General features: G+C 44.5%; 1 protein-coding gene across 6 annotated transcripts in view; it reads right to left on the bottom strand.

The window, feature by feature from the left end:
* The window catches only part of TRIM2 (tripartite motif containing 2), a 169,445-nt gene that overhangs the window by 97,713 nt on the left and 58,068 nt on the right, over positions 1–13,664 (bottom strand). The window contains exon 1 of one of the 6 annotated variants that reach the window (XM_038559057.1): positions 1,555–1,605. The exons of 4 other annotated variants lie outside the window; for them this stretch is intronic. The gene's annotated coding sequence lies outside the window, so the exon portion shown is untranslated. Of the gene's footprint in view, positions 1–1,554; positions 1,606–13,664 lie in introns of those variants that run through there. One more of the 6 variants, XM_038559058.1, reaches the window with a different exon arrangement.

Raw genomic sequence — 13,664 nt, 5'->3', positions numbered from 1 at the left:
TCCTTAATTGTTAAATGTCCTTCATTTTGCAGAGGAAGGAAACATAATGTGTGTCATAAAGAATTCAATCAAATTCCTTGCCTCCTGATCCTGGAGACCCGGGATCGAGTCCCATGTTGGGCTCCCTGCCTTGAGCCTGCTTCTCCTTCTGCCTGTGTCTCTGCCTCTCTCTCTCTCTCTCTGTCTCTCATGAATAAATAAACTCTTAAAAAAAAACAACAACAAATTCTTTGCCTCATTCGTTAAGGTTGTGATAGTCAAGGTGTTCTGAATCATTCCTGCTCTTTTTTTCTTTCAGCTGAAGGGCAGGTACTACATCTGCCAAGGATGAAATCAAGTGGAAATCTGAAACTAGAGGTTAAGCAGGGCCAGGAGGTAGTGACCCGGGCACCGTCCTTCCATCCCTGGGTAAAGGAACCTGGCAGTTCAAGTTGTCGTGCATCAATCCCATAACCACATTCTCAAAATATCGATGAAAAAACCAATCTCCATTTTTATAGGCTAAAAATTGTCCAGTGAAAAAAAGCATTAGTGTACATAGTCCACAGGAATAACAATGTCTCTTTCCCTAAGGGCTCACCTAATCTTTGGGTGTCTGAAACTCTCGGGACTTTAAAACAAACTATGTAAAAAGCATTTGAATCTGAAGCTGTTTCTGTTTCATAATTTAAGGCCGAGGATTTCCCGGGGAAGCAGAGGGGTAAAAATGCTACCAGTTGCTCGATGGGGTTGGATTACAGGTGGGAACAAATTTGGGTTTCCTAGAATGCTCTGGATCTGACAGGCGTTTCATGCAACGAACCTTTCTCCCCGCCCCACTCCTCGGCGGCAGGCAGTTTCCAACGTGGGGCCTGCATTTTCAAAATACACGACACATGCATCGAAAAAGAGTCCTGCAAACCTTCAAGAATCAACAGCTCCCTCCTCTCATAAACTAGAAGCGTAGCGTGAGCTGGAGCAGCACGGAAGCTAACAGGAAGGAAATCTATCCGAGCAGTCAGTTTTGCAAAACGACCAAAGTTTGAGACAGAGGGAGAGAGGAAACGCATTTTAAAAAAAAATGCGGGGATCCCGGGTGGCTCGGCGGTTCAGCGCCGCCTTCGGCCCGGGGCCTGGTGCTGGAGACCCGGGGTCGAGTCCCGCGTCGGGCTCCCCGCGTGCAGCCTGCTTCTCCCTCGGCCTGGGTCTCGGCCTCTGTGTGTCTCTATCAGGAGTGAATGAATAACATCTTTTAAGAAATGATTAAAGTTCCTGCTTTTAAGACCGCAGCAGATCCACCTTCTGCTCCGTGCAAAATGACGTCAACAGCTTTACGGCGAAGCTGTGCACAGAGATGCAGGCGCGGCGCCCCCCCCACCCCCGCCGCATCCCCCCAGGGCGCCCTCGGCCGGCGGGGCCCGGGGCCGCACAGCCCGGGCCACAGCGCCCGCATCCGCAGGATCCGGAAGCGGGTCGGCCACACCGCAGCCCGCCGGGACCCGGCCCAGGGCGGAGGGCGGAGGGCGGAGGGGGCGCCCGCCCGGCCCCCGCCCGGCCCCCGCCGCGCTCACTCACCGCCCGCGGGTCGGGCTCGGGCTCCCGCTCCGACTCCGCCTCCCGCTCCCGCTCCGGCTCCGGCTCCGGCTCCGGCCCGCGCTCGGCTCGGGCTCCCCCCGCGGCCCGGGCAGTCCGTCCCCCGGGGGGCGCGCCCTGGGGCTGCTTCACCGGCCGCTGCGCTCCGAGGGCCGGGCCGCAGGGACAGCCGCCGCCCGGCGCGGGGCAAGCTGCCCGGGGGCTGGGTCCCGCGGGCCCCGAGCGCGGCGTGCGCGGCTCCCGGGGGCTCCCCGGCGGCTCACGTCCATCCTGCGCGGCGGCGCCGGGCGGAGGGACATCTGGTCCCCATGCGCCGCCAGGCGGGGGCTAATCCCGGCGACGTGGCGCCGGCCTGGCGGCCCCCGCACCCCGCCGCAGCTAATCCGCGCCGAGAGCCGCGGGACGGCGCGCAGGTCGGCCCGGCCCGGGGAGCTTGCCCAGGGCGACGCCGGCAGGCTCGGCGCCCGGCCTCGGGGCGGGGCCAGCGGCAGCCCGGGGCGGGGGGGGGGGGTCACTCCTGCAGACGCGCCCTCCCGGCCCCGCCTGGACTCCCGGCTGCAGGCTCAGCCCCTGGGGACCGGCTCTGGCCTGACGAGGGCCGGCGCCCCGGGCACACGGTCCGCACCACGGAAAGCAATCGCGAGTCCTGAGTGTGACACAGGAAACCACCTCTGCGTCTGCTTTAGTAAGTTTGGTAAGTTGACACTGAGTCAACTGCGACACAGCCCAGAAAGTACTGCCTCTTGGGGACTGAGTGTTTATTCTGCAAAATAGGTTGGGGTAGGAAGTCTCCCCCCCCCAACCCCCCCACCCCCGACTTCCTTGCTTCCTTCTGGATACATACATGAGTGCCTCCCATGTGCCAGGCACCGGGCTGAGAACAGAAAGCTGGGAAAAGCCTGCAGTCTCTACTCAAGTGCCTTACTACTGGGGGGCCGCCTGGGGTGAGCCGAGGAGACCAACAGTGTCATCGCACGGAGAAATTGCTATGATGGAGGGTATGGCCAGAGGGTTAGGGGGACACACGAGCAGATTTTCCATCATGCTGGAAATCAAGGAAGGCTTCCCACAGGAGGCTGCATTTGAGTTCTGGGGACTGAGCAGGCAACAGGCCGAATGAGGAGACAGAGGCAGGGGGAAGATCTGAACTCCTGTACCGCTGCAGGAAGCCGGTGAGAGATGTGGTTATGGAGGACCCACCGCAAGGAGTCAGACCACAAAGGTCTCATCTGCTGAGCTCTGGAATTTGGAAGCTCTGGGAACCCTTGTGTTTCAGATTACTGAGGAAGGCATATATATATGGAAGGAAGATGGCATAGGAAGGGGGTGGAGGTGGGCTGGGGTGGATGGGAAAGACTCTAAAGATGTGAGAGGTGAAACCTTTAGGATGTCATGCCTGGGAACAAGGAGGGGAGCGGAGCCATAGGCTATCACCCAGGTTCTGACATGCATGTGCACCAGGGTGGACAGAGAGTACCATCTGTCAAGGCAGAGAAATGAAGGAGGAGGAGCAAGTGGGACCAGAGAAATGATGACTTGACTTTAGACAAGTTGAGTTTATGGCTTTTGTAGGATATCCAAATGCAAAGATCCCAGCAGGCAAGACAGCCACATGGATCTGTAAGGTTATTTGGGATGTTATGGGCTAGCAATACAAATTAGACAGTTGTCCACCTAGAAGTAGAAGGTAAATGGGGCGCCTGGGTGGCTCAGTGGGTTGTGTCTGCTTTTGGCTCAGGTCATGATCTCAGGGTCCTGGGATTGAGCCCAGCATTGGGCTTCCTGCTCAGTGGGGAGCCTGCTTCTCCTTTTCCCCCTGCTCGTGCTCCCTCTCTCAAATAAATAAATAAAATCAGAAAGAAGATGAAAGAAAGAAAGAAAGAAAGAAAGAAAGAAAGAAAGAAAGAAAGAAAGAAAGAAAGAAAGAAAAAAAGAAAGAAAGACTAAATACAGGAGTAGAAAACAACTCACTTCTTTTGCTAGGGCTGCCATAAAAAAAGTGCCACAAACTGAGTGGCTTCCACAACAAAAATGTATTGTCTCAGGCTTCTGCGGGCTAGATATCCAAGGTCAGTGTGTCAACAGGACCATGCTCCCTCTGACGGTGCCAGGAAAGGATCTGTTCCAGGACTCTCTCCTCACTTCTGGTAGTTCCTTGGCTTGTGGCATCATAACTCCAGTCTTCACCTGCTACTCTCCCTGGGTGAGGGTGTCCACATTCCCCCTTTATAAGGACACCAGTCATATTGGATTAGGGGCACACCCTACTCCAGTCTGATCTCATTTTAACTAATTACATCTGTTCTTATTTTCATTTCCTATTTGGAAATTACCTTAGGTAACGTTGTGAGGTAGTGACCATTATAACTCCAAAGTCCGACCACACTAGTGGTCCCTCCCCATTCCCCCTCATCTCAGCCCCTGGCGACCACTAATCCACTTTCTATCTTTAAGGATTTGCTTATTCTGGTATTTTATACACATGGAATCATATAATTTGTGGCCTTTTGTTTTTGGCTTCTTTCACTTAGCAATTTTTTTCCAAGGGTTTTCCATATTGCAACATGCATGTACCAGTACTACATTCCTTTTTATTGGCAAATAATATTCCATTGTGTGACTACACCACATTTTGTTTATCCATTCATCAGTTGATGGATATCCGTTGTTTCCACTCCTTGGCTAGTATGAATAAGGCTGCTACGAACATGTAAGTACAATTTTTTGTTTGGACATGTATTTTCATTTCTCTTGGATATACCAAGGAGTTGAGTTGCTGGATCATATGGTAATTCTGTTTAAAATTTTGAGGAACTATCAGACTATTTTCTGAATCAGTTACATCATTTTACATTACCACTAGCAATTTATGAAGGTTCTGATTTCATAGTGGGTGTGAAGTGGTATTCACTGTGGTTTAGATTTGCATTTCCCTAATGATTAATAATGTTGAGTATCTTTTCAGGTGCTTATCTGCCATTTGCATATCTTCTTTGAAGAAATGTCCACTGAAATCTTTTGCACATTCTATTTTATTTTAAAGATTTATTTATTAGAGAGAGAGAGTGTGTGCATGAATGGGGAGGAACAGAGAGAGAGAGAGAGAGAGAGAGAGGCAGACTCCCTGCTGAGTGTGGAGCCTGACTTGGAGCTTGATTCCAAGATCCTGAGACCTTGATCTCCGTTGAAATCAGGAGTGGGATGCACAACTGACTAAGCCACTGAAGTGCCCCAGAAATATTTTGCACATTTATTTAAAAAAAAACTTTTTAAAATTGTAGTTAAATATACATAACATAGAATTTTCCATTTTAACCATTTTTATGTGTGCAGTTCGGTGACATTAAGTACATTCACATTGTTGTGCAACCATCCTTGTTTCTCCATTTTTATTGTCCTTTATTTACTTATTTTTTTAGATTTATTTATTTACTTATTCATGTGAGAGAGAGAGAGAGAGAGAGAGGCAGAGGGAGAAGCAGGCTCCATGCAGGGAGCCGGACATGGGACTCAATCCCGGGACTCCAGAATCACGCCCTGGGCTAAAGGCAGGTGCTAAATCGCTGAGCCACCCGGGGATCCCATTTAATTGTCCTTTAAAGTTGAACTTTTATATTCTGGACACAAGCCTCTTGTCAGATATATGATTTGAAAATATTTTTTCTTATTCTGTAGGTTGCCCTTTCACTTTCTTGAAGATGTTCTTATATATATATTTTTTAAAGATTGTGTTTATTTATTCACGAGAGACACACAGAGAGAGAGGCAGAGACACAGGCAGAGAGAGAAGCAGGCTCCTTGCAGGGAGCCCGACATGGGACTCGATCCCACGTCTCCAGGATCATGCCCTGGGCCAAAGGCAGCGCTAAACTGCTGAGCCACCCAGGCTGCCCTGTTCTTATATTTTTTTTTAAATAAATTCCTTTTATGGTCAAACTAACTAGAGTAGTTTCTATTATCAGTAGCTAAGGATGCTGGCGGATGCACTGAGTTCTATTAAATATAATCCTTTACTATTTTATTTTCTAGAACAATATGTCTCATTTACATCTTCTGTCCAATATTGCCTTAGAATTTGGGTTTCTTTTTCTAGAGCTTTTCTCATTTTTAAAAAGATGTATTTATTTATTTGATGGGGGAGGGGCAGAGGGAGAAGGAGAGAGAATCTCAAGGAGACCTTGTGCTGAGGGCAGAGCAGGCACGATGTGGGGAGCCCTCTCATGACCCTGAGATCACGACCTGACCCGAAACTAAGAGTCAGATGCTCAACCAACTCTGCCATCCAGGTGCCCAGAGCTTTTCTTATTTGATCTGAATCCCATTCACCCACATCTTACATTTTGGGGCACAGTCCCAACGTATCAGTGGCCACCACCAACACAATTACAGCTGCCAGCAGCCCTCCCAACTATTCCCACCTCTATCCAATCCTGACCCAGAACCTTGGAAATCAAGTGCAATGTCCTCCTTTCTCTCCAGACCCCTCCCACTCCACCCCTCCCTTCCTTCTATTACACTGCCATCACCATGTGGGCTCTTAGGAATGAGATCAGTGTCCTATTTAACCTTTACACCATCCACCGTGCCCAGGACAAGGTTTTGCAAAAACCTAGAGCACAATGTGTTAAATTGAACTGAATCTTGTAATTTATTTCCTTATTTTTTAAATTCTAAAATATCTATACAATCTTTTATTCTAAACTCTTCTCTTAATGGCCACATTTGGAGGACTGAGGCCTAAAATTGGATGCAGGATGAATCTATGGTGTTCAATTTATGACAGGAAGAATGGAATTCTTTTGGGAATTAATCTCTAGGAGTTTGTGAAATGGTAAAAAATGGTAAAGCTTCACAGAAAGCTCTCAGGACCCAGAGAGAAGCAAAGATTATTACTTGGGGGTATCATGAGTCTAAAGTAAACACATTTCCTGGCAGATTAGGCTTTATAACTGCCACTGCTCAGTGCTTTGAGTCAACTTAGTTTTTGTAGGCTCTCTTATCCCATCTCCTTGCCCCTGAACCAGTTCAGCAACCTTAAACTTTTCAGATTAGGTGCTAACTGAAAAGCACCTATTTGAAATAGCTGGAAAGCGCCTGGGTTCATTCAGTCATAAATCCAACTGATGTTTACTGAGCATACACTTTAATGCAAGGCACCTCTCTGGGCACAAAAAGGAACAAGATTCGTTTCCTGTAATAAGGGCTTGGATGATGAATAGGGGGCTCAAGACAAATACAATTCACAATAATCCAAAGCAGAATTAAAGAGCCATAAAGAAGTGTTTCGAGGATTCACAGGAAGAACTCACCCACTTTTTTAAGCATCAGGATAGGTTTTATGGAAAAGGTGGGAGGGAGAGCTAGGCTTTGCTTACAAACTTAGTTTGCTCCCTATTCCCCAGGAGCTCCCACACTAGTTGGGAAGAAAATCACATGTACAAGTGGCTGTAATTCAAGACCATATGTGATAAAAGAGATATGAAAGTCACAGAAAAAGTGAAAGAGCACTTTCTACTACAGTAACCAGAACTTTATGTAAGGGTGGTCTTGGGCCCTAAGAGATGAAATGGATTTATTAAAATGTATGTTTTAGATAAAAAGGAATTAGATGCTCTAGAAAATATGGAAAACTCAGAAAAGTATAAAGAATAAAACAGAGGGGCATCTGGGTGGCTCAGTGGTTGAGCATCTGCCTTCGGCTCAGGCCGTGGTCCTGGGGTCTTGGGATCGAGTTCCACATCAGGCTCTGCAGGAAAACTGCTTCTCCCTTTGCCTGTGTCTCTTTCTCTCTGTGTGTGTCTCTCATGAATAAATAAATAAAATCTTAAAAAAAAAGAATTAAATAGAAATCTATCTGTAGACCTACTACATACAGATAAATAAATTGTAAGTCATACAATATGCTTAGTACATATTTGTATATGAATATAATTACATATGCATATGAACAGAATTAGTAAATGACATTACCATTTATTGTCTTTTTTTTCCCCTTGTGCATATTTTTACTATATATATATAATTTGGAACCTGTTTTTAAAAAACAAATCCTATAAGGGCACCTGGCTGGATAAGTCGGTCAAGCATGTGACTCTTGATTTTAGGATTGTAGGTTTGAGCCCCACATTGGGTGTGGAGATTACTGAAAAATAAAATCTTTTAAAAAATTAAAAAAATTGGGGATCCCTGGGTGGCTTAGCGGTTTAGTGCCGCCTTCAGCCCAGGATGTGATCCTGGAGACCTGGGATTGAGTCTCAGATCGGGCTCCCTGCATGGAGCCTGCTTCTCCCTCTGCCTGTGTCTCTGCCTCTCTCTCTCTCTTTGTGTGTCTTTCATAAATAAATAAAATCTTTAAAAAAATTAAAATAAAAAAATCTTTAAAAAACATTAAAATATTCATTTTATATCAGTAGAATTATTAGAAAACACTTTTTTTAAATAATGAATATGCCATTGATATATATATCATTTATATAACCAGTTTCCATAGTGTTCACATTTAGATTGTTTCTAAACTTCCAATTACTATAAATAAAACTTCAATGAAACAGCTGAACACAAATCTCTGTCCACATCTCTATATTTTTAAGTTAGACTCCTGTAAGTGAAATTATCAAGCCAAGCTGTATTAACATTTCTAGGGCTCTCAAGAGAGTAGGACAATGCACAATTACTTTCTTGAAAGGTTATACCAATTTACATTCCCATTAGCAATGTATGAAATTGAGATATGCACCTTCACTAACAGTGTTACTTTAATATATTTGCTAATCTGACAAGGAGAAAATAGTAAATCATTGTATTTTAATTTTGTATTAATTTGTTAATATACTATTATATGTCACCTAAACTGCAATTAAAAATTAACTTTTTTTTAGATTTTATTTATTTGAGAGAGAGAGAAAACACAAGGGGGAGGGTCAAAGGGAGAAGCAGACTCCCCGCTAAGCAGGGAGCCTGATGCAGGGCTCTATCCCAGGACCCTGAAATTATGACCTGAGCCAAAGGCAGACATTCAACTGGCTAAGCCACCCAGGAGCCCTCAAAATAAACATTTTTTAATTTGTATTTATTTGATCACTAGTGATGTGGAACATTTTAAATATGATCATTTCCATTAATATTTCCTTTAAGTTTCCACTTCATGTTCTTTGTCCATTTTGGGGGGGAGGAGTTGGAGAGAATGCAATTCTCTGCACTCTTGGCTTTCCCATGGTTACCACTGTATGAGCATCTGCGATAGTAAGTGTGATCTCATTCATTCATTTTCCTCTCTCCCTCCCTCTCCCCCAACTCTCCTTCCTCCCCACTCACACCCAAGACAGCCCCTAAACATAGCCAGCTACTTCATCCAGTGCTCAAAGCAACCGTGGTCTGTTTTAACACTGAGGAGAAACTTGTGCTCTTGAGATAATATGTCCAGGTTTTCCAGAGCCATTTAGTCACTGAGCCTCAAGTGCTAATTTTAGAACCTAACCTCCCTGTATGACATAATATTGAACTCCACAGTGTTCCTCTGTTGATTTCCTAAGTTTCAACTGAACCATACCTTCCTGCCTTCATGGTGTCTGTTCCCACTGAGCCTGGGGAGGCCTTAGCTACATCTTCCCTAGACCAAACCCTGCCTGTCGCGGATTAAGAGGCTCAAAGACTGGCCCTTGGATGAGGGTAATCTCTTCCTCCAAATCCCACAGCACATTGTATTTCCTGACGTATTTCCAGCGTCTCAAATGTTCTGATTATTTGTGCATTCTATTCATCTACTTCATTACTTTATAAATTCTATGAAGAGTCTACTTGAGTAGGGGTCTATGTCTTCTTTATGTCTGGATTCTCATAATACAGTTAGCAGAAATCCAAAAATGTTTTACAGACTAAAAAAGTAAATGTCATTTAACAGAAACACTAGGGGACAGAGAGCTACTTTGAAAGGGAAAACAAACCTTAATTTTAATTATATTGGCTGTGCTAATATTACAGACTGAATTGTGTGTCCCCTCCTTCCCCACCACTACCCTCCCTTTGCTCTACCCCGACCAAATTTGTACATTGAATCCCTAACCCTCACATTAGGACATATGGAGATAGGACCCTTGGGGAAATAATTAAGGTTAAATGAAGTCATAAGGATGGGACCCTAATCCATAGTATCTTTATAAGAAGAGGAAGGGATACAGAGTTCTTTCTCTCTCCACTTGTGTGCACAGTAAAAAGGCCACGTGAAGGCACAACTGCTGTCTTCCAACCCAGACTAGATTCCTCATCAGAACCTGATCATGTAGGTAGCTAGATCTTAGATATCCAGCCTTCAGAACTTGAGAGAAAATAATTTCCATTGTTTAAATCACCCAGGCGGTGGCTCAGTGGTTGAGTGTCTGCCTTTGGCTCAGGTTGTGATCCCAGGGTCCTGGGATTGAGTCCTGTATTGGACTCCCTGCAGGAAGGCTGCTTCTCCCTCGTCTGATGTTTCTGTGTCTCTCATGAATAAATGAATAAAACATTTTTTAAAAATAAAAATAAAAAATAAACCACGCAGGCTGTGGCATTTTGTTATAGCAGCCTGAGCTAAGACAGAGGTAATGGTAAGGTGGTAGAAATGGAAAGTCAGTCTAAACAAAGGAATATCAGTAACCTGGTCAAAGAACTCACAGAATCTCATGGGGAGACCATGTAGGGGGTGGTAAATAAGGGCAGAATTGGGAAACATGCCTCATTTTCTCTTGTCATAAAAGGCACAAGATACTCTCTTATTCTGCTTCCTTTTAAATCCCCTGTGGCAGACGAATAAAAACGGGTAAAAATTATAAGTGGAGTCCAGAGACTAAGAAAGTGAATGGGGCTAGACAATTAATTTTAGATCAAATATAAGATCAGCAGAGGGAAATAAGCACTAAAATAATATTTCAAAACAATTGGGAATCTGACAAGGAAATTGCCACTGGCTTCCCTGAGAGTAAAAGCATACTCTCTCATACTGTTTTCTTGATGATATATTGATCTTCTTGAGCTGATGCATTAGCCATGGAAGGATACTCCCGAGTCTCCAGGGACATTACTCAATAGGGGCATCAGGCCAGATCACAGAACCACGCACGACTTCAAAACCAAGTATTAAGAAGGAACACGTTAGAAAGCCAAGACAGAAAGAGAACAATTCTCTTTGGGGGTCTTAATAATTGTTCTCAGATCCTTGCCAAAAATTCACTCATCATAAACTCGGCATATGTTAAATATGTGTCACACTTCTGAAGTTTCAAACCAAAACATCTTACTTGGACAAAACAAAACCAATTAGAATAGGCCAAGGGCTTTTTGAGAACCGCTCTTCTTAGGACTGTTGTAATTCAACGTCTTTTCAATTCTTGCATTAGCAATTAAAAAAAGAAACCATAAGAATGTTTCTTTCAGAATTCCCTTTTATGCAACATGAGGAGAAAATATGGTGACAACTGAGTCATTTGCTTATTCTTTACGATAGATTTCAATGTGCTCTGTGCCTAACATCCAAAGTATGTAAATCTGATAACAGATTCTTTTTAAAAAACAAACTCTTAATAAGTAGAAATTATAAACAGGAAAGTGTAGAAGTCTAAAGGCCACAGCTCAGTGAATTATCACAAAGGAGCCACAACAGCCAGATCAAGAACTAGAATATTACCAGCACCACGGATCCCCCTTTCCAAATGTAGTTTTTAGCTAGATATATATTTTCATAAAACTATTTTTTTCATAAAACTATTATTAATGATAGTAAGTGCCCAGATAAGTCCACAAAAGCTAAAAAGGTTTATGAAGGGGTGCCTGGGTGGCTCGCTGTTTGAGCATCTGCCTTTGGCTCAGGTTGTGATCCCAGGGTCCTGGGATTGAGTCCTGCCTGCATCAGGCTCCCGCAGAGGACCCACTTCTCCCTCTATGTCTCTGCCTCTCTCTGTGTGTCTCTCATGAGTAAATAAGTAAAATCTAAATAAATAAATAAATAAATAAATAAATAAATAAATAATAAATAAAGTTTATGAATACATTGCCCAGGGGCTAGAGGGACATCTTCAATTCCCAGGGCTGTATATAACTTAGATTCTTTAATTAATTGCACGGTGCTCATGGGAACACGAATTAGCCTAACCATCCAGTGTTACTGGAAAGTAGGTTAAGGATATGAATCCAGATCCTTAACACTATGTGTTTACTATGCTCTAGTACTTCCAGCTTAAAATTATTTCTCAAAGCAATATCAGAAGCATGATCATGGATATTTGTCGAGACAGCATCATACAGGCAGTAGCTCTGGGATAGCTCTACCACTTCATAACTGTGGATCTGGGACAAAATATTTCACCAACTGCTCTGTGCCTCAGTTTCCTCATCTGTTAAATGATAATAATAGTAGTTTGTTACAAAGATTGCCCTTGAAACAGTACCTGTCACATAGAGGTTTAACATTCGTTAAGAACTATTAGTTATTGGGGTGCCTGGATGGCTCAGTGGTTGCATGTCTACTTTCGGCCCAGGGCATGTTCCTAGTGTCCTGGGATTGAGTCCTGCATCGGGCTCCCTGGGAAGCCTGCTTCTCTCTCTGCCTATGTCTTTGCCTCTCTCTCTATCTCTCATGAATAAATAATAAAATCTTAAAAAAAAAAAACTAGGGATCCCTGGGTGGCGCAGCGGTTTGGCGCCTGCCTTTGGCCCAGGGCGCGATCCTGGAGACCCGGGATCGAATCCCACGTCGGGCTCCCGGTGCATGGAGCCTGCTTCTCCCTCTGCCTGTGTCTCTGCCTCTCTCTCTCTCATTCTGTGACTATCCTAAATAAATAAATAAAATATTTAAAAAAAAAAAAAAAAAAAAAAAAACTACTAGTTATTATTACAAAACCATTCATCATGACATTATTTATAACAGAAAAAATTTTTGAAAGACGTTAAATGATCAGAAATAGGGTGTGAATGCACAAACTCTTGTGCATCCATACAAAAGAATATGAAGCACCCCTGGGGGGATGGCATAGGGGCTAAAAATATGGATTCTGGAGCCTGCAGAATGCCAGCCTGTCCCTGACCAGCTGTCTGACATTGGACAGCTTTCTTAACTCTCTAAGTCTCAGTTTCCTCATTTGAAAATAGAGACTCAAGGGGTACCTGGGTGGCTAAGTTGGTTAAACATCTGACTCTTGGTTTTAGCTCAGGTCATGATTTCAGGGTCATGAGATCAAGCTCCATGGCTGGCTCTGTGCTCAGCTCGGAGTCTGCTTGAGTTTCTCCCTCTGCCCCTCTCCCTGCTTGCTCTCTCTCTCAAATTAATTAATTAATTAATTAATTAAATCTTAAAAGAAGAAGAAGGAAATAGAGAATAAGAGTATGTATCTTAGGCACTTGGGTGACTCAGTGGTTCAGCATCTGCCTTCAGCTCAAGTCATGTTCCTGGGATCCTGGGATCGAGTCCTGCATTGGGCTGCCTGCATGGAGTCTGCTTCTCCCTCTGTCTATGTCTTTGCCTCTCTCTGTGTGTCCCTCATGAATAAATAAATCAATCTTAAAAAAAAAAAGAAAAAAGAAAATAGAGAATAAGAGTGTTTGGAGTGTTCACCAGCTCATAAACATAAAGCACTTAGAACAGTCCCTCATACAGTTAGTGCTTAAGCAGTGTTAGTCCTCTCTATTGTAGAGTGAAAAGTTGTAGCCTAATGGCCTGGTGATACATCACACGCACAAAACTTTCCAGTCAGTGGCTGAGAAAGTACGTGCTCTGTGAGGAGAAGGTGAACGGAACAAAACCTAAATCCCTTTCGGAATTAATAGAGGGAATTACAGCTACAAGCCTAGGCCTGGATGCTACGTGCCCAATTACCCTAAGAAGGAACTGGAAAGGGCTGTTCCAATGGCAGCACCAGATCGCACTGCTTTGACTAAAAGGAGAAAAAAAAAAAAAAAAAAAAGTCCCCCAAACAAGAACTCCCACCAGGGCAACAAACAAATCTTGGGGAGAAAAAAAAACCTGGAAGGGTTTCCCTTCATCTCCAGCAGCCCTCAGCACCTCTTTTCTTGTCCCTGCCCCTGGCCCTCCTCCCCTTGTCACTTTGGGCTTTCCAGGGACTGCA

Source organism: Canis lupus, chromosome 15 (genome assembly GCF_011100685.1).
Source record: "Canis lupus familiaris isolate Mischka breed German Shepherd chromosome 15, alternate assembly UU_Cfam_GSD_1.0, whole genome shotgun sequence".
Classification (NCBI taxonomy): domain Eukaryota; kingdom Metazoa; phylum Chordata; class Mammalia; order Carnivora; family Canidae; genus Canis; species Canis lupus.
This window is presented reverse-complemented; position numbering and strand designations above follow the sequence as displayed.